We start from the raw sequence: 25,479 nt of genomic DNA on the forward strand, positions 1-25,479 counted from the left end.
GAGGGTGCCGTGGATGAAGTACGGTCCAATAATGCGCGTCCCCCAGATACCACACCACACTATCACATTTTCCCAACCCACCTCTTTGCTTACTTGGCGCCAACCTGGGTTTGTGTCACTCCAGTATATGCGATTTTGTTTATTGGCCTCTCCGTGGACGAAAAATAATGCCTTGTCACTAAAGTGAACACGTGGGAACATGGGGTGCTCCTCACACCTTTCTGTGGCCCATTCATCAAACTGCACTCTCCTGTCTGGATCATCCTCTGTTAACCGCTGCTGGAGTTGCAGCTTGTATTTGTGCCACTTGTTCACATGCAGCACCTGTACCACTGATAACTGACTGATTCCTGTTATGGATGCCACAAGACGAGAACTGCGTTTAGGGCTTTTCACAACAGTAACCAACACTTCTGTAGCCTTGTCATCGGCAGTAGCGGTCCGTGAGCGTCCAGATCAATCGTTGTCCTCCACCAAGCCCATCTCGTGAAACTTCTTCAACAACTTACACATTCAACGTGTGAGTGTTTCTCTCTCTCTCTCTCTCTCTCTGGGTGGGATGCATTATACTCAGCCGCAATCACCCTGGTAGATCGTCCACCACTTTTCACCACGATCTCGATTCGTTCTGGGATTGTTAGCGACATCTTACATCACGTAGAACAGAGAAAACATGCTGTAGTGCCAAATTTTCACCCTTTGTGACGCAATAACTTCTTAGCGGCAGGTGTTAATGAACTGCACCGCTATTTTTCTGAGATTGAGCTCGTCTCAAATGATACCTCACATATCCCTTCACATTTAAAAACCCAAAGTTGGATCTAAGATGGCCGCCATGGCAACCGCTCGTCAATGTGGTCCATTACCCACCCGAACAACATATACCATGAACCGAATGTGAATGCCAAGCCGTTCATGTGCACAGGGGGGTTAACAGACTTAAGCCTCACCCTGTATTTTAGTATTATGAAAACCACTAAAATTATCAGTTAAACTGGACTTACTTTTCTAAAAAATCTACGAGAAATGGATTGTTGCTGGTTCCAATTTCTGACATCAAAGTCAAATCGAAGGCCAAATATTTTAAAACTCTAAATTCAAATTTCGAGTTCATACTTCTACTCCTCCCCAATGCTGCACACTCCACGATTTCTTTTTCAAATATCGATTCCGTGACGGAACTCAGGAAGTCAACACTTACAATTACTTTACTGTTTGACTACAGCTGAGTTGATTCACTATGTGCTACGTTATCAAGCGAAGTATAAACATTACACTGAAGTTCTCCAGACAGCATTATTGGCGTGGACAGCAAACTGTACAGCGAAAAGAAGGATGGTAAACTGAAGGGTTAACTTTAAAAGCTCGCTCCACTTGAAGTGTTTATACAGAGACGGACAATAAGTCGTATTAGTAAATGCTGAAACAAATCTTCAATTATGCGCTTACCTTCACAAACGTGTCTGCTCACTACGGACGCATTCCCAGCATGTATGTTAACATTAGCCAAAAGATAATATATAACTCAGATTTTGAGTGCAGTTTCCAAAGTTCATTTCTGTAAACTGAAAAAGACAGTGATGTCCAGGCAATAATAGTTCGCTTAAGTTCTATTAAGTCTGCTTGTTCTATTTATTGAATATTATGAGTATTTTGCAAACTTGCAAACTAAAATGAAATATAACAAAAATTAAAACAAGATTATAATCGATACAAATGTGGAGGATGAATATGACACGCCTGACCTTCGCAAAGTATGATGGAAAAACCTACTTGTTTAGTTTTTCTTCGCCAACCACTAAGAGCATTTATAATCCATATGTGATTTTATTGTGCGCAATTAGAACATTAAAATTCACGAACAACGACGAACTCAACGATACGAGGATACGGTTGCAAGTAACAACTGTAGTCATAATAATATAATTCAACTAAGCAATGGCGAAAATAATGGAGAAATTAGAAATGACCAAAACTGAATGGCTTATATGGCTCATTTCGAAATACGCCTAGCAGATTAAACTTACAAGAAATGACAAAAATCAGTGAACTTTGGCATTGTACTAAGCATGGTTTGGGGGGGAAAGCGAGCATCCCCGATGGGGATACTTCAGTTGATTACTTTGGGGGAAACAAAATGTGATTGAGGGGGGAAATGCCCCTCATCCCACCCGGTAATTCGCACCCTGTTGGAAAGTATCCACTTTATCAAAAGTATTATTTAATATTTTAACGCAACCACAATTTGCCGTATTACATTCCCGACACACTTCCATGTATTTAGTTTTCTCTGCATTTACTTCAAAACCCATGTCCCTGCAAGCCTTTAATAAGATCTCTGCATTTCTTTCTATTGTTCTCCTATCATCCCCTATTAAATTTACATCATCAGCATATGCCATAACCTGATGAATACCGCTCAACTATAGGCCCTGGTTGCTATGTTTGATTTTCCTTATGGCGTATTCCAGCACAAAGTTAAATAATAATGGCGACAACGCATCTCCTTGTTTCAGGCCATTTTCGACGTGAAAACTCGTGGACAAAAATTTTCCTACCCGGACTTTACTTTGGGATTCATTTACACATATCTTAATTAATCTAATTAGCTTTCTCGGTATTCCAAGTTCTGTAAGAACGTTGTATGTTTCTCTCCTAACCGAGTCGTACGCTTTTCTAAAATCAATAAATAATTGATGTACCGGGATATTATATTCCCACTTTTTTTCGAGTATTTGGCGAATGGTAAATATTTGGTCGATAGTTGATCGATATCGTCTAAATCCGCACTGATAATCTCCAATAATTTCATGTGCGTATGAGGTCAATCTTGCTAATAGAATATTTGAAAGGAGTTATAGGATGTTGACAGAAGAGAAATGACTCGATAATTATTACAGTCAGTTTTGACGCCTTTCTTGTGAATTGGAACAATGATTGATTCTTTCCACTCTTGTGGCAATTCTTCCTTGTTCCATATAAGGAGAGTGAGATTGTGTATCTGATTCCACAATTTTTCGCCTCCAGCTAAAATTAACTCAGCCGGAATTTCATTTACACCCGGAGATTTGTGTTTCTTTAATTTCGTTATATCGGTTTCTACTTCTATTCGGTTGGGTTCTGGAATATATGGTTCTGTGGTGTGTATCTCCTTTTCTCCACGCACATTAGTTTTTAGCTGCGTGTTCAGCAAATCGTCAAAGAAATCTTTCCATCCATTTAAGAGGCTATCCGTGTCAGTGAGAACTGGTCCGTCAGCTTTCTTTAATATATAAACACGAGGTTGATAGCCTTTCTTAAATTCGCTGATCCCAGTATACATGCCCCGAATATTGTTTTACTATTATCTTCGAGTTCCTTAATTTTAGCTTTCAAAAAATCGCGTTTCTTTGTTCTAAAAGTTTTGGAAGTTTCCCGCCTGATATCTGCGAAATTTTGTGTAGTTATTTCATTCGGATTTTGTAGCCAGCGTAATTTTGCCTGTTTTCTTTTCTCTGCTAGATTAAGGCATTCCTGGTCGAGACATGGTTTGTTCCTACGTATTTCCGTGTCCCAATTTATCTATTGCTGAACTTTTAATGCTATCTCTAATTTCAATCCAAGTATCCTCAACACTAGTGCACTCCGAGTCTTCTAAAACCAAGAACCTATTCGAAACTTCAATCTGATATTCCTCTCTTACCTGGCTCTCTTCTAATTTCTTTAAATTAAATCTCTCCGTTTTCGGACATTGAATATTACCTTTATTGAACGAATCTGTCTCGTATTATCGCTACTACCAGGTAGTGATCAGTATCGCAATCAGCCCCTCTAAACAACCGGACATCAATTATGTTAGATTGTCTTCTTCTATCTACTAAAACGTGATCAATTTGATTATGTGTTTTCCCGTCTGGTGATGTCCAAGTGTATTTATGAACGTCGTGATTTGGGAATTTTGTACGCTTCACGATAAGGTTTTTGGATGTTACAAAGTTCACGAGTCTAACACCGTTGTCATTACTTTCCTTATGCAGACTTTCGTTCCCTATAATCGGTTTGAAAATATCCTCTCGTCCTACCTTCGCATTGAAATCCCCTAAGAGAATCTCCATATGGTATTGCGGGAGTTGGTCTAAATATCCGTTTCACATCTTTTATATCATCTCCCTTATCTTCAGTTGGAGCATGTACATTTAAAACAATAATATTGTAACATAGCTTGTTTGTTACAGACAAGTTATAATAGGCTCAATGTAAATTTTGATTTATATTCTTCATATTGTTTATTATTATTATTGTACTGCGACAGTTCAATTCAAAGTTTTTCTATGGCTACTACTCTTTCGCAACCATTGCGTTTGCGTTCCTATTGATTTTAATTATGTCATCAAGAGATAAACATAATATGTCATTCTTGTCCGTTTCGAGGATTCATATCATAATGCATTACACTTGGAACCAAAAAAGAATAAATCGATTAGAATTGTCTTTAGTAAGTTTTCCTTGTGGATGCTACGTTTTGGACTGTCTTTGCCTCTCAAATTTCTTCTTATTATTATTATTTCTTCTTCTCTTTGAGTTGGACAGAGTAGGAGAATATACAGGCATAAGGGAAGTACGGAATGAGGACAGTCTCTAACGTTGAATTAGATTTCAAATCAATGTTGTAGTATTATTTCTTTTTCTATATTTTATTCATTAATGTTCTGTATTCCTTATCAAATATCTTCATTTCATTCGACCAAGCGCTAGTAAAGATTGCACCGAAATTTCCGTCAGAGAGAATGAGAGAGAAGCGACACGGTGAGATGACTGTTTTTATATATACTGTGTACTTCACCTACACCGGATTGAACTTGTTGCTTGTGCGTTTCTTTTCCCAGTGAAAGGAAATTAGTTATTTTGAAGTATTAAGACTTATTCTGCCATTCTGTTATATTGACGTTGATCCTTGAAAGAATCATGTTCTTGAAATTAATGTAATTAGCCCATTGTTATTGGTGGGAAGTGGATAATACTAACATTAATTAAGTGAGACCAGCTGACTACATGGTAATCTCTTTGTACTTCGGATTCATGCAGCGATAATGGCAATATTTTCTCTTGTAGCTGCATTCCAGGTAATGTGATAAACTTTAAGTTTATCTACTGTGATTGATCTTCACCGGAAAACATCGAAGTGAAGTGAATTTAAATTCCTTTATTGGAAATATAGAATCTTGAAGCCAGAACTCGTGGGAAGTTAACCGACGTATTTAGTTCAGCCAAATTATTGAGGAACAAGTTTGTGTTGAATGAAACCGTTTATTCCGTCGTGATAAGTATAGTGGTTTAGCAGAGTTGAGATAAATAGAAATATAGTATTCTTGTTCTCCGTATGTATGTATATGTATTTTTTGAGTTCTAAAATGTATAATTTACAACCGTATTCTATACATTGCACGATGTCCGAGTAAAGAGTTCCTATGGGAAGAACCTTCTCCCAGGGTGCCTAGCCTGTGCACGGCCCCGAACAGTTCTAGTTAGTCCTCTCATTATGTAAGTCACATGTTGCGTTGATCTCTCTCTCTCTCTCTGCTGTGATGCATATTCAGTCTGGTGTTGAACCGAGCTATCAGTTTATTAGTTTAATTATGTGCTGTTAAAAGCTCCAGGTTAAAATTTTCGTATTTTATAGATTGATGGTATTTACCAATGCTCATCGCTGTTTGTAATATATTCATATGGTTAGATTAGTAAGGTTGCCAAGTTATGAATGTTTTGAATAGAGTATGCACGTTACCCGGAAGTTTTGTCCGCCTTTGGGTTAGTTTGCATTAAGAGTAAATAGGGTTAACGTAATTTCTCTCATTGAGTTTAAAGACATTACATATATATCATCGTGTCTATTGTCTACCAAGTTCAGATTGTCCACCCACTATCTACTGTCTATACTGTCCGTCCAACTTGTCCGCCCGGAAGAGGACATTATTATCAAATTTTCAAGTCACTAGTTGCTGTGTCAGCCCGTTTGAATATTCGGCTGTACACGTTATCATCTAAGCTTTTACGGCGTAGCGAACTGTGTGAAGTGTGTGAACAGGAGTTCGATCATGCTGAAGTGGTGATCGAGATTTCAGGTGTATAATATTTGACTTCGTTATAATTATGACATTAAAGTTAATAGTAATAATGTGCGCCCATGATTGGAGCTGCTAAGCGGAGACGTTCAGTAAATATTTCCTCCATTCCTTCGTTTGTGGTGGATTTCGGCACCTGAACTGAGCCAGGAAGCGGTAGCACTTCTTTCAGCTGGCGCTCGCTCAGGCGAAAACTACTCTGTTCTAATTATTGCGCTGTACATATGATGTTATAATGTGAAGTTCTTAATGTTTACTCAACTAGTATGTGACTAAATTACAAGTGTTCCTCTTAAGTGACGCGACGAAGTTTCAAGTACTGTTTTAAACATTTAAGGTATGATCTATTCCAAACTATTGATTGGAGGACAGTCCTGTTATGAAAAATGGACGACGGAAATCTGATAATGGTCTGTATTGTAAGACGGAATTGATGTGAAACTAACAGACAGAATCTTAGTTGTGTTCTTTTGATTTTTTTTCTGCTTTCCATATGTTATCTTATATGTCAAGGCACCTTACCTTGGTTGTAGTATTTGGGTTTAACTAGAGTGATGGAGTAGTAAAGAAATTGTTAATAAATTATATCTAGAAAATAATTCTTTCTTTTCGAAGTACTGAAGATGATTCAAATTAAATATATATATATATATATATATATATATATATATATATATATACCTTTAAAGTAAAGTTTTATAGAAGGGGTTAAGTAACTGGAGCTATTACTCTTTTCTCTAAGCTGCATCCGCCGGAGGTAAGTTTCTGGTTCTTCATTTTCTTTTTCCGTTGCGCAAAGAATTCCCTTCTTGGTTCCTTTCGAGGTTGCCAGGACGTCGAATCAGGGATCAAGAAGGTGAGTTCAAGGGAGGTGGTCGTTACGTATTGGCAAAATAGCTGAGCCTGCCTTGGACTAGGTCATAGATTGTAGTAGTGGTTACAATATCACACCACCGTCCCTTAAGAGTAATAAAAGAAAGTATGTCAGTAACAAATTCAACCCGTTTAATTGCTGGTAATATTCGTTTGTGATCGAAAAACCCTGTTCCTAACTGGTGATTTTTGTTTCCTTCCCCGTAAAAGAACGTAAAATTTCCGGAATTCACAGATCCATTTCCTTCCCACCTAACTTCCTGAACTCCTACTAGGTCCATCCTGTATTTCTCTAACTCCCTCGTTACGGATTTTAACGCGCCTGCCCTATAAAGACTTCTAATATTCCATGTTCCATTTTCTTTTGCTGAGGTCGTGCCAAGTTATCAGTCCTTGTCGGAGGCTTTTGTGAATATTTCTGAACAAGTGATTTTTTTTTACAGGATGAGGTTGTTAGCCTTATCCAAACCCCCAACCTGAAGGACCACTCCTAGTCGTCTGTCTGCGACTGCTTATTCAGTATATTCGCAGCTAACCTCTATATCTAGAGGCCTTCTCCTCGATCCGCAACCTGAGGACGCGCCATGGTGTGGTGACAGGAACCCACGTTACACGGCTCTTGTTACTATTATAAATATTTATTCTTATTATCATATATTTACTATTTATTGTTGTTATTATTTATTTGCTGTTCTCATATATTTATTATTTTCTCTTTTTTGGTTAATATATATATACATTGTAGCTGTGTTTTATATTTGAATATACTCGTTTAAAAATTTTATTTAGGGTAGTCCGTGTTTTTAAACAGTTGTGTTGACCGTGATGGGGACACATAGTCCCGACGCTGACGTCCCCATTAAAAGTCAACCAATTAATCAAGTCATCCCTCATACGTGACAGGCTGAAGGCCATAGATAACGCTAATAAGCAGAAATATGTATAAATAAATAAATAAAGATGAGAACTATAATTCTCGAAGGCTTTTTCTTGCACTTATATAGTACATAATTAAAGAGAAGCTGTAGCTGATTAAATAAGTCTCCAGATATGTTGAATCCAAAATCATGGGGTAGTACTGCTTTAGGTATTATTTCCTGTAAAAAAAAAATTATCATTCGGATGTAAATATTGTTTAATAAATGTAAATGTTATTAATTATTTTAAAATTTGTTTACAGGAAAATATATACCTGCCATTGGATACACTATTCACCAAAATAATCCAACTGCTGACTTGAAAATCAACCTTAAAGGTAAATTCTTAGATATACATTGTAGCGTGTATAGTCAATTAACTTAATTCAGAACAATTATTAATTCAAATATATATTTGCAGATCCTAAGACAAATACGTAAAAGAGCACTCCACTTCTGGTTGAGATTTGCATGTATCTCACATATAGGTCTTGTAATGGTCCTAATGCAACGAGCACGTTCGGGGAAATCCATGTTAAGTGGCCCAATCACCTTACTCGATATATTTCTAAAGTGTATTATTTTCTGCGCAGGTACTTTACCACGATGTTAATTCAACACAATCATTAGTTTAATTGTAGTAACTGTTCGTTTCGAGTGGCAGCCATATTTCTTTTCGAAGATGTACCATTTTGTAGTATTGGAAGGGGTTAAAGAATCTAAAGGTTATCAGGATTTAATTATCCGATCGATGTGGAATAAAAGACAAAATGTTCAGAAAATTATAAACTACAAGACTGTATCTTAGCCATTGTCATTGCAAAAACAAGAAATTGTAAAAGTAAGGTTTGAAAAAGCAAGTCATTGACGACTGTTTTAGCAAATGATTTTGGCAAGAAGGAAATGGTTAGGCAGCTGAGATTTTTTAAATTAACTTCTCTGACACAGATGTGCTTATGCAAGGCCGGATTTATGGGGTGCACCGGTGCACGTGCACCCTCCTTCGTTGTAGATATACACTATCTAAAATGAGAAGCTAGCAAAACTTTGATACGATACAATTATCCATCATTTTCCAAGTGTACACGATTAAATAAATTCCTGATTTAGAGCAGCAAGCTAACTATATACTGAACATTATACCCAGTGGTGTATTTACAATTTTGTTTCGGGAGGGGCTTTGCTAACTTTCGGGGGGGCCTTTGCCTGAAAATGTTAAAATTCTGCAAGATATTTAATATACTTCACTATAGTAAGTAAGAATTCGGGGGGGCTTAAGCCCGGAAGCCCCCCTAAATACGCCACTGATTATACCGATACAAAGTGGCCAGGATTCAGTTGGTAAACCATTGGCTTTGCATTCGAAAAGTCACGGGTTCCACTTCCGAGACCAGGCACCATTTCCAGGCATTTCCTCATTCATACTAGAGATGAGTAAAGGAATTTTTAAAACATAAATTTAATTCAAATGTACTGGTAGTTATTGCTGCTCTCCATCAAAAAATTCTGGGCCTATGCCCTGTGCTTTTGCATTAAGTTGTAGCCATTTTACTTATCTTCTTTGTTTTGTGGAATTTTGTGAAAATTCAAGAAAAATAAAATAAAATAAAAACCTCATATTTCGCATGTAAATATTTCTGGTGGGGGGACCTGATAAAAATGTATAATTCATCGTCATAACAGCTCTGTATGAAAATGGTAAGTTCTGGAAACTATGAGTTACAGGATTTACTATAAATGCGGGGTGGCGCACGAAAAACCGGCCCGGCACCCCACGAGCATATACAAAAATACCTACAAAGCGCAAAGGTTTGGTTAGTGAAATGCACTGACTTTACTTACTGTATTTACTGAAGTGATCTTGTCTTGTCTTTTACAGTAGATGGTGAAAATGACCGCCTTGTGTTTCAATGCATTATTGTGCGCGCAGTAACATGTTAGACCCTATTATACACTTTGCGCAACTCTGCCGCATCAATTGCTAAAATCTCATTACGCATGTTGTCCTTCAAGTTTTCTAATGTTTTTGGATTATTTGCGTACACTTTTTCCCTTTAGATTACCCCACGTATAAAAGTAACAAGTGGTCAGGTCCAGTGAAAGCGGCGACCACAATCCTTTGCTGATACTTCTTTCTTCTGTGAATCTTTCATGAATTCGTGATAGTGACTCACGTGAACTGTGACAGGTCGCCCCATCCTATTGAAAGAAGGTATAAGAACGTTCATGGAGCGTCAACTGCACGTAAAATTCCTGAAATATTCGCATATTCACATCACTGTTTACTGTTGTTTCAAAAAATATGGGATCCTAAATCCATATTGCTGACACAGCACCAGACTCCTATTTTCTGACCGTTAAGAGATTCCTCATGAAACTTATGGGGATTGGTTGTTGACTAGTATCTGCTGTTTTGGATGTTTACATATCTTGTCAGATGGGACCAGGCTTCATCACTCATAAAGTACAGCATTGGATGCAACATTCCATTATGAACAATTTCAAGTAACCACGTGCACTAATTCACATGTTTTTGCTTATCTACCTCCTTAGGTTCTTGGACATATGTCACTTTGTACGTCTTCATTCATAAATCTCTTAAGACACATTGAGAAGACCTACGCGAAATATTCACTTGCTGCGACAATTTCCGTGTCTACTTCTTTAAACTCTGGATCATTTGTGCTTGAATATTCACGATTATAGCAGGTGTACGAACAGACAGAGCTCAATTCTTTTTTGGTTCCACACTGCATCTGTAGTACCCCACGTCTTCACCAAATCCTGTATATTGCTCTTTGCCAGTGCGGAAACACCAGGAAACATCCTTGCAAAAATGTTCTCCGCTTTCTTAAATGAACAGCTAGACACGTACACCTCCAGTGTTGCCTACACCTTCTTTCTTGTAGAGAATACATCTCGCTGAGATTTACTTCATCCGTTTTTACAAAGTCTTCATGGCTTTCGTACTGAAAACTGACAACATACTACACAAATGGTCTGTGGCGAACCGGTTTTTCGTGCAGCACCCGGTACTTTTATTATGATCACATAATTACATTGTACAGTTAATACGTGCGGAAGTATGGTTAAACCAAATGTTACTGTATATACTTTAGAAATCAATTAACAATAGGTGAATGATTCTCAAAATAATAAATAAATAAATATGAACACGATTTATCCTTTCTATATTCTACAAAATTCCCACGAAGATGCTTTAATATAATAACACTCTTGATACTCCATCCATGTTAACGGCACTTTTTAATCAATGACCTGCTACTTCAAACTTCACTTTTACCATTTGTTATTTTTTGGATGACAATGGGCTAAAGTACAGTCTTTCTGAACATTTTGGTTTTTATTTCACATTGATCGGATAATTAGAGCCTAAGAAACTTTAGGTTCAGTAACTCTTTCTAATACCACAAAATGGCACATCTTCGAAAACAAATATGTCTGCCACTTGAAACCTACAACTACTACAATTAAACTAAGGGCGGATTTTCATCGCGTTGCGTTCGCTGCTTGCGATTTGGTTCTGTTAGATGTAGAAAACTTTCTCAATTGGCTATTCAGCAACATCGCAAGCAGAGAACACAACAGACGCTTGCATGAAAATCTGCATTAAGGGCCTTCACTACAGCGAAATTAAACTACCGCTAATTTTAGTGTGTTTCTGTAATATCTTCAAAACAAATAAAAAAAATACTCGAAAAAACAGAAACGTAGTGAACTAGATAATACGATTTTGCATGTGATACCGTTATCACAATTCATGTATCTGCTTTCGATTTGCAACTGTAGAAAGATTTAGCTTTTTTTTTTTTTTTTTTTTTTTTTTTTTTTTTTTTTTTTTTGCGGTTTCTCTAAATAGCGGGATACCAAAAGCGGATAGGTGAATTGTGGTAAAGGTATCACATGCAACATCGTATTGTCTAGTTCACAACGTTTCTGATTTTCGAATATTTTTATTTGTTTTGAAGATATTACAGAAAAACTCTAAAATTACCGGTAGTTTAATTTCGCTGTAATGAAGATCCTTAGTGATTGATTGAAGTGCTAACTCGGTAAGGTATCTGCACATTTAAAAAATAAAATTGTCGAGCAATGTGGTTGGAGCACTTGATATGGATTTATGAGTTCTATTTCTTCCCTTCCACAGATCAAGTAAGATTTGCTTCTCTAATAAAATGAAAAAAGTACTTTCATGAGTTACTAAAAATATAATAATTTTACAAAAATGATAAAGTAAACTGACTTACGTTTCACACGAGAACATATGGAAATAGTAACACAGTGATCCAGCGGTCACCTCTGATGTGAGGGATTCCCAGGGTGGTTTGAGGTGTCTGCGGTGCTTCGATCTCAGACAACCTGATGATGTTGCGGACAACATTGTGTCTGTGGGTTTTCCCCGTTTCCTCCTATATTTTCATTCCACCAATCTTTTCACTATCTTTCACTTTCATTAATACGTACGCTCCTTTAAACTAAAAAGCACAGTAGGCTAAAACAACCAAGGAATTTACGAATGTTAACTCTTTGAAAACGCTTTACTATTCTTACGGAAGATCCAAACTTGAATATGGCTCACTTATTTGGAACACTTCCGTGAAAACCCGTAGTCAAAAACTTGAGCAGATACAAAGCAAATTCATACGTTTTCTCATATACAAAAGGATAGGATTTTATCCAAAATATGAATCATATGATAATCTACGTGGAAACTTTACACTTCAGACACTTTAACAAAGACGGACGTTGAACGACCTCATTTTCTTCCACAGACTTTTGCACAAGAAAATAGACTGTACAGATATAATTACAAACATAATGATACAGGTTCCAACTCTCAAAACACGCAAGGGAAATAGTGGCCTCTTCTGCTGCAGGAAGGCACGTACAAATGCACTGCATATGTCAAATACATGGAGAATTTGTGCTACATACAATAAAATCAGAAAGGATTATAAAGATGTAGATATATCTAATAGTTCTGAAAAGTTGTACAAAAGAGTAATACTGCTTTTTTTTGTAAAAAAAATAAATAAATAAAATAAAATAAAATAAAAAATAAATAAATAAATAAATAAAAATCAATTAAACTGTATTATTTTAATTCAAGATTTTGTGTTAAATTATGTAATTATGTATTAATCAACTTTAATTGTATCAATTTTAAAATTATGTATTATAGGTAGACACTGTACTTGGGCAGTAATGCCTGTTGTGTCGATAAATAAATAAATTAATTAATTAATTAAAGATTTCATTCCATTTCTCTGCACGTGAAAATTGAATGTCTTCATGTAAACAAACAGAAATAAATTTTGCATAACAAAATCCATAATGTAAGAAAGGAATTGTCTGATAGAAAAGGGTTCAAAGCTACACCTCCCAGATAGCACGAATACAGTGAAACCTGTCAACTTGGCCACCTCTCTAAGTTGGCCACCTGCTTATCTTGGCCTAGTTTGTCTTGAACCTGCATTTTCCCATAAGACATTCGTTACTTACTACTCTATAAGTTGGCCACCTGTCTATCTTGGAAGTTGGCCACACTGCAGCAATGTTTACCCTATGATGATAATGATAACTTTACCTGCGTATCTTGGCCACGAAAAATACAGTTTTGTTATTTTTCTTAACTCTTTCGAATTCCCATATGAGAGGCAGATGTTCTGTATTTGTGACTAGACACAGAGAAGCATAGATTCGCACGATTTGTTCTTGGAGGTCAATGGCCAGAACACTACCCTCATAAAAGGGTGGTGAAGGAAGATGTGAATAAGAAAAAGCACGTACAGGAATTCAGGAAATGGTTGTACGTATTTGTTTACTCTGTCTGTTTTGGTAAAACCATTAGCTATATCGGCTCCTTTCATCAGTGGGAAGCTTTAGTAATTCCGGAAAATTCTCAAGGTTAAACTCAATTGTCATTTATTGGCACCTGACTGCATGTCAAAAGGTAGCGGAGGTTTTGAGATATGAATTCCATCAAGATTTTCTCAAAACATCTTTTGCTCCAAGGGAAACAAGAGGTAGTTAACTACAATATTAGAATGTGCATATCTGCCAAAAAGAATAAAGCAAATATGTCTAGAATGAACCACCATTCAGTAACAACTGAAAAGAAGTCATAAATTGCATATGAATTTCTCAATTTATAACTTAGCTTTTCTTGTTTTCAATCTCAATCACTCAGTGTGCTATAATATCAATTTCAATAAACTGCGTACATACACTTCTATTTCATGGTTGTTTGTGTAATTGTGTTTTTAATCCGAATAATCCAATGCACTAGACTAGATTTCAGGAAGAGAAAGGTATGTATATATATTAAACATACTATCAAGAGCGTCGATCCTGGGGGGACCAAGGGGGCCCGGGCCCCCGAAAGCTCATGTGGCCCCTACTTTATTTATGAGTATACAATATTTGGTATAATTTGAGTGCAATTTGTCTTAAAATCTTCATATATATATATACCTTCTGCATCTGAATGGGCCCCCCAAATTTACAGAGAAATCGGCGCTCTTGCATACTATAGTAATATTTTCTAGTACTGTATATTTTTATGATTACTCTATATACATTATTTATAAGTAGCTGTCGTGCCACTACTTATTAAAACTTTACAATCAAGTAATACTAGAAATCCTACACAAATCACACTTATTTTCTGTAAGTTGGCCACCTGTCTAAGTTGGCCACTTTTCGATGGAACCGATGGTGGCCAACATAGACAGGTTTCACTGTACTTGCGGCAAATTTTTGCTTCGTTTAGTGGAGCAAACAATCTGAAAGTTTGCGAAGGCAAAATTTCTTAATATTTATTTAAAGCTTTCAATATGATCTGCAAATTTTCGCTGATTTGTAAAAATAAATTCACCACTGCAATTAACTTGCATCTTTTTTGAAAATATATCGTTGAAAGTCTGCCGTCGCAAACAGTTTGCAACTCTGTAAAAAAAAAAAAAAAAAAAAAACTTGTTTCGAAAACCTTGTTGAAAGCAAATATGTGATGATATTACCGAGTGCGCGCGCATTGTACCCAGAATTCACTGCGCTACATCAACTGTGACAAAAGCGGGAAATGAGAATCGAGAAAAACCAATACACCAGAGGACTCCAGAATAAACTCACTGGTCTCTTATCAGATGTTTTTATTGACCCAGGCAGCCTGACGTTATTTTGTGAATGTGTATGAGAGTAAGTACAGGGATATGATCGTTGAGTAAGTAGATAAATTGCGATATCCTTTGTCTGTGCGTTTATCGTTCATACGTTTCTTATCTTTGGCAAGTAGCTAAAGATGTTTAATGCTTGCCACTAAGAAAAGACGGATCCACATTATAAAAATTTTGATGTTTCATAAAGTTAGGTTTCACTTTATAAATTTGCAGCAAATATTACCTTATACATTTGCAGCAAACATTACCTGATACATTTGCAGCAAACATGATCTTGGGATCGTGAAAACACTTTCTGCAATGTTGATGCAAACCTTTTAATATTTTCACCAAATTTATCAGCTCATTTTCGGAAATTTTGTCAAAGAAAATTTGCACAAAATATTTGCAGCAAAGTCCTGGCAAACTTTCTTGCTGTGCAGTCGCAAACATTTCGTTTGTATTGGCAGATGTTTTCATTTTCTGAGGCAACTTTGCTGCAAACTCAGCCTGCGTCAACTTCGTTATTTGCATTGAACTTTCGGCAAATTTTCTCATTTGAAAAGGCAAGTTTTTTGCAAACTCTTCAGTTTGCCTTTGCAAATTTTTAAACATTTGTAAAAAATTTTCTGTGGTATCTGGGCTTAATCGTGCATTCCGTTATACTTCATTAGAGTATTTTATTATGATAATGCTAGTGGGTCTTATAACATTGTGATAGGGGTCTATTATTACAATCATGATAGTGGGCTTTACAAGATTATAATGTTATTAGGATTACGCTAGTGGGCCTTATACGATTGTAGTGTTATTAGGATTACCCTAGTAGACTATATAAGATTTTAATGATATTCATATCACACTAGTGGGCCTTATAAGATTGTAACGTTATTAGGATAACGCTAGTCAGCCTTATAAGATTGTAACATTATTAGAATCATGCTAGTGGGCTTTACAGGATTATAATGTTATTAGGATTACGCTAGTGGGCCTTATACGATTGTAGTGTTATTAGGATCACCCTAGTAGACTATATAAGATTTTAATGATATTCATATCACACTAGTGGGCCTTATTGTAACTAAGATTGTAACGTTATTAGGATAACGGTAGTTAGCCTTATAAGATTGTAATGTTATTAGAATCACGCTAGTAGGCTTTATAAGATTGTAATGTTATTATGATAACGCTGATAAGCCTTATAAAATTGTAATGTTATTAGAGTCACACTAGTGGGCTTTATAAGATTGCAACGTTAGCACGTCCGTTACTCCATACAATAACTCTTGTACGAAAACGATTTTGTTTTACTTCGGTTGTTCTCCAACAGATAACTACAACAATTATTTCAGGTGAGTTTGTTAACATCTTCATGGGCATCGGTGACATTAAAGGAGGCTATCCATATCCCGTTTCTTCCTATTGAAACAAAGATGTAATATCTAATTGTATAAGTTACATATCGTGTCATTAGATGGCAGAAAACATCTTTCAACGTATGACATCTACCGGACAAAATTGAAACTTTCAGCCATGATCTTTTCTATTCTCTTTAGCAGATTTTATTTAATCATAGTTTATTTCTCAGAGATTTTAACATATTTCTGTTGCATTCTTCCCAGAATAAGGTTCTACTCTTATACCATTGTGCTCTGAGGCTCTGGAATGACATGATTACTGTATAAGCATTTAGGAAACAAAGAAACGTTTGAAAAGAGGTCTTTGAAAATTCTCCTCTCTTCCAAGATTTTAGAATAACATGTAAAGTAGCTTCATGGTTGTTTGATACTAAGAACGTCCTATGAAATAAAATAACCACATTCTTCTGAGACATTGTTCATTGTCGTGTTGAATGAAGGCTTGACTGATATGAGTGCATGAGAACTTTGATGACGATTAGAAATCTGTGGTTTATCCTGCCATCAAGTTTCTAAGATTTTGGTTAATTTATTGACATTTGGTTGGGTTTGCAGCTTTCCAGCAGCAAATCTATATCAGACTCGCACCAACAATTTGGTGTAAAATCCGAACAGTGTTGGGAAGTAACGTAACGCAAGTAACGCGTTACTTTTTAAGTAACGTTTCCTAGTAACGCGTTACATTTTTTCCAAAGTAACTGTAACAGTAACGCGTTACAAATTTTTAAGTAACGTACCTAGTTTGCGTTACTTTTTTCGCGTTACATTTCGGATGAATAACTACAATATATGTATATTATTTTGCGGAAACAAACGTTCCTTTCCTGTAAGTGAATTTCTCGGAATGGAGCAATGGATCATGAACGATGTCACTGACCAACAGTCAGTCACCGGCACTCAAAGAATCAGATAAGATCATAGTACCACTTGCTGTTTTTGGAAGATGAGGACAACCTCAGGGAAATCACGTGTACTGATTGCAAGCACCTGAAAAGTTTTGTCATAGATTTTGACAGCTCCAATCCATTCAGTGAATGAACTACGAGTGCAATTGTACCGATAGTCTATTTTACTTTGATTGGTGTTGTTTTTATAAAGATGGAGAACGAAAATATTTTACCGTTCGAACATTTGAAAGATATTTCTTCTTAAAAGCTCGAGATGATGGTGGACAGAATTTAAAAGTAAAGTGGTGCCCCGGCAGGAAATTTTGTCAACAACTAGGGTGCCATGATTTAACGATATAGAGTAAGGGGTTAATATGAATAAACTGTGTTCTGATGAGCAGGCTTACTTTATTACTAGAAAATAGTTTGTTGATGGTTTGTAATATTGGAGTTCTTTCAGATCAGTTTGCAGATCCTAGAGTCCCGTGGATTATAGAGTTTGGAACAACTAGCTTTAAAAAGCATTATCGATTTTAGAATTACTGGCAAGTTTTGATTCACCTTCAGTTAATGTGTTTTCATTTTATTAGTTGTAGTGTAATGTTTCTCAATATTCTGTATTTTCAACATTACATAACAACATTGTTATTATTATATAATTAGTTTAGCAAAAGAATAATAAGCAATCATTTTTTCTAACGCATATTGATGGGCAAGAGTCGAGCTAAAACTCGACTCAGATTCAAGTCCAATTTTGAGTTGAGTCGAAGGTAATATTGTCTAGTCTAGTTCCGAGCCGACTCACCGTTTTTGGCGTCTAGTTTCGAGTCGAGTTGAGTTTGATAAATGGTTCGCTCGTTTTAACTCGTTTTGAAATCATGGCCTGATTACACTGGAAAGCGAAAGCCATGAGAAATGTAAGCTAAGCAGTAATGTGGAATACTTTTAGTGTTGCTCACGAGGGGGGGGACACTGCTCGCATCTCTTCTCGTCTCAATATCAAGACTACAAGAAATTATTTTACAACAAGCTCAGCTTGGCTCGGCTCGGATGGCTCGAGCCGGCTTGCTTCTGGTGAACCATCGGCTCGAGCTGGCTTGGTTGGGATGAGTCATTTACTGGTTCGGCTCATCCTGACCGAAGGCTCTAGCCGACTCGGTTGGGTGAGCTGTTGACTCGGCTCACTTCTCGGTTCGGGTCGATAGTGAATGAGCTGTGAACCGAGCTGCTCACGTCGTTGACAATTCTAAACCTGGGCCGAGCACTTTTGAAGATATTTGGCCAGTGCCCTATAACTTTTAACAATGTTTGGCTTGAGTCCGAATACTCAATTTAGATCCTCAAACCAAATTCAGAAGCTCGTGAACAATGTCCTTGACTCCTAGACTTCACGACTACCGAGGTTGGCAATCAAATAGCTTTTTAGTATTCAAATACAAACCGCCTACCTTTCATGTTTAAACACAGTGTTGTTATAATTAATAATAATAATAATAATAATAATAATAATAATAATAATAATAAAAGTTGTAGTAGTAGTAGTATCATTGATAACTATATTGTCTATGCAAGATACTTGAAGAGAGTACTCGAAACTACACACCAGATTTGGCTCGATTCCACTTGAAACTCGACCCGAATTCGAGTCGAGTTGGAGGAAATTCTTCGAGACGAGTTCTCGAGTCGAGCTCAAAGGTGTCTGTTTCTACTCGAATCGAGTTTCAAAGAAAACTCGCCCATCCTAGAGTGACCAGATTCTAACAAACGAAAAGTAGAACACAAGTATAATAGTATATGCTAGTTTACTGCGTCGGCAATACGCATATCCTTATTTCATTTAATGTTAACCTTAAGTTAATCAACATTTTATTAAAAAGAAGAAGCACTGAACTAAAGTATTCCAGGAATTCAACACAACTCTACATGCTTTGACGAATGACAAAATGGTTTATTTTTATGAACATACAGTGAAACTTCGTGTTGGGCTTTTAAAAAAATCGAAGTGTGGTATTATTTTAAGAAATGAGAGAAAATTTAGACCGGCACAAGGGAACTTCTACAGGTACTTAACTTGATCATCACTAACATAAGTTGAAAAGTAAACGTTTCCTACCTTACCGATATCTCAACAAGCCCTTCTCAGTAAAAGCAATGTATTGTTAAAAAAAATGGTTTGTTGATTGTTCACCATCCCTAGTCTTTTGAGGAGTGTTAAAAATCACAGCGGTTCATCATTCAGGAAAAGAGTGCATTTGATTCAAAATGTTGTGAATAAAGAATGAAACATTAAGATATTGCAAATAAATTAACTTTGGACATTTTGCAGAACATTTAAAAGAATAATATTTCTCGATTTTCTGGGCGTCTTCGCAACACGCAGGACAGCTCTTTGAAAAACAGTACTGTACTGCGAAAATCAGTACGTCTGATCACCGTAGCCCATCCCTATGAGTAACGCAGTATGGCATTTTAGTCAATGTTACATTGTATGAAAATATTCATATAGCTGTCAAGTAAAAATTTACATAAAGCAATTCAGAACGTGCAATAATAATAATAATAATAATAATAATAATAATAATAATAATAATAATAATAATAATAATAAATAGCGGTAGTAATAGTAGTACGGAAAATTGAAGTAATAAGATTTTTTCACATATTCAAAGTTTCGGACCTAAAAGTAACGCGTTACTTTCGAAGTAAAGTAACAGTTACTTTTTTGGGGCAAGTAACGCGTTACTAACGCGTTACATTTTATGGGAAAGTAAAGTAACTTGTAACGCGGTACATTTTTACAAGTAACTTACGCAACACTGAATCCGAACCATCCTAATGTGTTCAAATTTCTAGAATCATCTCCAGAAATCTCAAGTTTCTTACAGACCAAATCAGTGATGATTTCCGATTTCCTCTGGCAAGAAATTTCAACGCACAGGAAGTAAAAGTAATGCTGCGAATTTATTGGTAATTATTGAACAATGACCAGAAAAATATTTCCCTGGGCCACCCCTGTATTAATTACTACGCAGTCTAAGACTTTTTCTGGGCGTGGGACTGAAAACGTCTGTCACGGATTGGTTCTTATCATTATGAATTATTTTATTTTAATTATTTAGTTAAGACATACAAATATATTGGATTCCACCATATTGATACGTTAGTAGGACGTTAGTTATTTTATGGGATGTTAGTTATTTTTATGGGTGTGAACAATGTCTGTTCAGGAATAGGAAAGACAAATTTTAAGTGATTTTTTTTTATCATTTACTAATTGGGTGTTCTGTCGTTTCCAGGTTTGGCACTTGGGAATGCAATAAGTGATCCTGTTCACATTCTTAACTACAGTGAATTTCTGTACCAAATAGGCCTTGTGGATTCTAATACAAGGGACAGAATGAAAGAGATTGAACAAGGCGGACGAGATGCCATAGCTAGAGAAGATTGGTATAATGCCTGGGTGGTGAGTTACATACTTGTTACTATATAACCGTCATCAGGTTATATAAATACTTTTTGTGGGTGCTCTGTATATTTTGGAAAGACAAAAATCATTTTTCAATTTATACTTTATATTTGCGACGCAAATAATTTCTTTCTTTGATGAGAGCTGCGCATAACTGATTTCTTTCCCAAAAATAGAATAGGTATGAGGGGAGATCGTGTACTAGTATACAAACTTTTCCCCACACCCATTCCTTCTATCATTACAAAACTTGGTATACATATTTCTTATCCCCTAATACTATTTTTTGAGATACACTTGGATTGTATGCTTTTACCCGGGGCCACTTCAGAGGGATCCAAAATTCATTTGAGGGATTTCTGGAGGGAATTTTCCCAACATTCTCCCAGTTTTCCTGTTCAAGTAAAAAAAAATTAGGGGCCCCAATACATAGCATCTCTGGAAAGCTTGTTTCATGCTGAAGAGAATGAACTATAAACAATGAGTTTACAATGATCAGTGTTGATGCAATAGCTATTTCACTGCGAGTCTACAATTTTCTTTATACTAGCGGGGTTAATGGGCCCCAAGGACTTACACCGTTGTCCATGATACCTAATTTTTGTACATGAACATATCTTTGTTATGTTCATCGAATGGACTAGGTTTGATTAGGAAGTCCCATTAACAGGTTTATGTCTTTTCCTTGTGAGTATTTATTTTTTTTAAAAAAATGTTATAATCATTGTACAAACGCTGGATAAAAAAGTAATGACAACAGTGTTACAGGTTTTATTTTACCTGGCTTTATGTGGAGAACATCTGTTATATTCCTTCAATGTAATCGGCTTTCATATCTATTATCTTCTGCCACACCCGTGGAAGGCATCGTAAAATGCCAGCGCGTCAAGTTTTGTCGATGTTCCGCAGAGACCACTCGTATGGCTTGGATGATGTCTACTCTTGTATCGTAGTCCTTCTCAAAAAGTTTTACTTCACTTTGGCGAATAGGTCATCACGAAGTCCCTGGAAACTTTGTTGTGCACTGCGCCTACGTACCACTTTAATCTTGATCCATGCATGTTGTTCGTCTTTCTAAAATATATTACAATATTCCCTCATATTAACAAAAACACCATGTGCTTCGGTATACGCACCAGCAAGTAACCGACGGATGTCTTCTCCGAGGGAACACGAACAGATACGAAGAGAAATCCTTCAACCCTTCCACATGCTCCGCCTTTAACACTGGCTACAAAATCGGACACCTTGAGGCAGAAGACATTATTTATTAACTGGTTATCCCCTACCTGTCTTTCCAAGCTGCAAGGGGCGGGAGAGACTCATCTACCCCTCCAAAGACTCTATATCCTAAGACTAGTCATATAAACGGACGCCTCGAGGCAGAAGACATCAGTTATCAACTGGTCATATCCTACCCTATCTCTGCAAGCTGAACTGGGTGGGAGAGACTCCTCTACGCTTATCTCTGTGCTGCATTGGGCAAGAGTTATCCTCATCTATCTCTGCGCTGCATCAGACAGCAGATATTACCCTACCTCTGAGATGCAATGAATAGGTAATAGGTTCGTTCAGACCCAGCTGCATCGGGCAGGGTCGTTCCTAATCAACAAAGCATAAGCTTCAAAGCTGCTATGGATAGGAGGCTATGAAGGAAAGAACTATTCAAAAATTACTTATTTGTAATCTAGTGCATAAACTGTATAGAAACTTTTATAATAAAAATGGTGAGGGTAAACCCGTGTAGCATTATTCTACCGAATATTACAATAGTGTTAAGCAGCTTCCATTTTTCTCGTCTGCTTTTAACTGAATAGTATACAGTCACTACTATCCGCCACACTTCATCGCGTTACATTCCCTTATCAGCTACGGAATTCTTTTAGTGCTGAGACACACCCCTTACTTAAGAGGATTGTTTTCATTACTGTTTATCCAATCTATGTATAAGTGTTGAGACGGTATCTTTCAATCTAGGCCTTAGTCAAATTCTTCTAAAACTTCTTCGTTACAATATCAACTGTTTAAATGAGCAACTATAAACATACCACATTGACTTGACACCCAGTCTTCCGTTCCAGGCGATGCTGTCGGCTGAAGGAATTCCACTCTCTTTCGCTAAGGCTCTCTCGCTTAGCAGCTACTGAACCCTTATTGGCTCAACGCGTGGGTGTGTCGGGGTGTGAGCTTTAGTTCACATTTTTGCCACGGTTCAAGACATTTTGGCAACACAATAGGTAATTAACACAGGCATATGAATCTTGAATAATAAATTAATAAATAACATTTTGTATTCATTTTATTATAGGCATGGAATTTTGACTTACGTGTGTTTCAAGCGACTTCCGGCTTCAGTAACGATTACAACTTCCTGTACTTCAAGCGTCCACCAGAAGAAGATAATTACGTACACTTTGTTCAACAAGAAAACGTCCGACGAGCGATCCACGTTGGTGATCAAACTTACTCTGATGGTGGTGGCAAGGTCTACCAGTATTTAATAATTGACTTCATGCAGTCAGTGAAACCCTGGGTGGAAGAATTAGTAGAAAACTACCGTGTAATGTATTACAATGGACAACTGGACATTATTGTTGCCTACCCACTGTCAGAGGTTTACTATCAAACGTTGAACTTCAGCGTCGCTGACGAATACAAGAATGCTGATCGTAAGATTTGGAAAGTGGGAGATGATTTGGCTGGATACGTGAAATCAGCTGGAAATTTCACTGAGGTTTTGATCCGTAATGGTGGTCACATGGTTCCTGCAGATCAACCTGTCTGGACGCTGGAGCTTATCACTAAATTCGTCGCCAATGAACCTCTTGTATCTAAAAATGCCCCAAAAGTAACATCAAAAGATTTTTATAGATTATTTTAAATACCGTACCATACACATTATAAATAGTATTAGACAAATAAACTGAACTTTAATTAAAGTATTTTTAACGTTTAATTGCTTTCTCTTTACTACCTATTCAGCGTCTAAACTAATCTATGCATACGTGTATTGGTAATATCAACACACGTAGATTAATGAGTGGAAGAACAGTACAAGTCCAAAATATGCCACTATTGTGAACGTCCAAAATGATTATTAAATACATAGAACAAGACATTCATATAGATTGGTATAATAATTTCCAAGTTATTAGTTATTATAAAAATAAACTTGTTGTGTAGTACAACATAGTATAATTTTCTTATTGAAATACTCAGGAGGAGTGGTTTTGGACTTATGCTGTTCTTTTACTTGCCGTTTCAATTACATTGTCAAGTGCTGTAATCCTGTAAATTGATTATAGAAGACGACTGTACCGGAGCGTACGAGATATTTGGTCTTTGCAGGGTATCTTGCATGATAGTGCGTGGACATGCAATCTCCAGCATATTGCACGGTTGGATCAACTCTTTTCCATAATCTTGCACGTCTACAGGGTGTTTCAAAACAACATCGACAACGTTTAAGAGATTATTCCAGACAGCAAGATAAGACAAAAAGTATTGACCAACCTGGGTACACAAATGCTTCATTTCGAAGTTATATACTGCCGAGAACATGAAAAAATGAACTTTAAAGGTCCATAGCTCAAAACTATGGGGCCTACCGTAGTCGGGTCAAGAATTCACTTAGGAACTAGTATGCGCCCAATTCAAATATCCATGTTTCAGAATCCTGCGGTACTTCCGCAACAATTTTTATACAGGTAGTTGGTGAGTAATTCAAATTATATGCCCGTAGCCAAACTCCCTCTATAAAAATTCTTGCGTGAGTACCTTAGAATTCTGAAACATGAATTTTTGGATAGGGCACATATTAGTTCCTAAGTGATGTCTTCACCTGACTACGGTAGGTCCCATAGTTTTGCATGTATGGACCTTTAAAGTTCAATTTTTTATGTTTTTGGCAGCCTAAGAAGTAAATACATAATTTATACATTTTACCAAACATTGTTGGAGTCATCAAATCTAGGAGCCTCAGATGTACAGGTCGTGTAGGAAGTATGGAAGAAAGGTTAACATTTTCAAAGTTTTTACTGGACATTCAATCACAAAACGTCTATTAGGAAGACATGGGCGCAGATGAGATGACAATATTAAGATGAATCTCGCAGAAATAGGAATACTAAGTACAAGCTGGATCCAGTTAGCGAAGGCTAGAAGTCAATGGAGACCTTTTGAACTTGGCATTGAACCTCCGGGTTCCATAGGCTGTGGAGTTAATTATGTTAAGCTATCTATACTTGACTACATCCTAACTTCCTTTACAGAATTCGTTATGCAGCTACCACAGAATTATGAATCCTTGATCTCATACTAATTCCTAGGAAATTCTCTGACTAGCTTCTGGTAGATCACAAAGTCTTGAACGTCTGTAACTTTAAAACTTATTTTCCGTTATGTTAACCAGCTTAAAATTTCGACATGACATTTTCTGTCCTACGTTAATTACACAACCCTGCAAGATGCCTATCTTTGCGGTTCCTATCTATCGTATTCAATGATTGGTACTACAAAGTAATCAGATTAAGTAGGTCAGGAACATCTGTTTTAGAAGAACTTGTTCAAATGGATTAACTCTTTATGAACTGTATTGATGAAATTTTTTGTTTGAATGCAGATATTGGTATGAACTAGG

At 36.6% G+C, this 25,479-nt stretch overlaps 1 protein-coding gene and 1 pseudogene across 3 annotated transcripts in view; one reads left to right on the forward strand and one right to left on the reverse strand.

Moving 5' to 3' along the window:
* Positions 1-25,479, reverse strand: part of LOC145668967 (venom serine carboxypeptidase-like) — a 187,468-nt gene that overhangs the window by 69,785 nt on the left and 92,204 nt on the right. The gene's annotated exons all lie outside the window — the stretch shown is intronic.
* Positions 8,082-23,721, forward strand: LOC145667946 (venom serine carboxypeptidase pseudogene; annotated as a pseudogene). The gene is made up of 3 exons (XR_014127928.1): positions 8,082-8,229; positions 20,671-20,837; positions 23,149-23,721. The product of XR_014127928.1 is annotated as a venom serine carboxypeptidase pseudogene (transcript).

This window comes from Thermobia domestica, chromosome 13, assembly GCF_964235325.1.
Source record: "Thermobia domestica chromosome 13, izTheDome1.hap1.1, whole genome shotgun sequence".
In the NCBI taxonomy this organism is placed as follows: Eukaryota; Metazoa; Arthropoda; class Insecta; order Zygentoma; family Lepismatidae; genus Thermobia; species Thermobia domestica.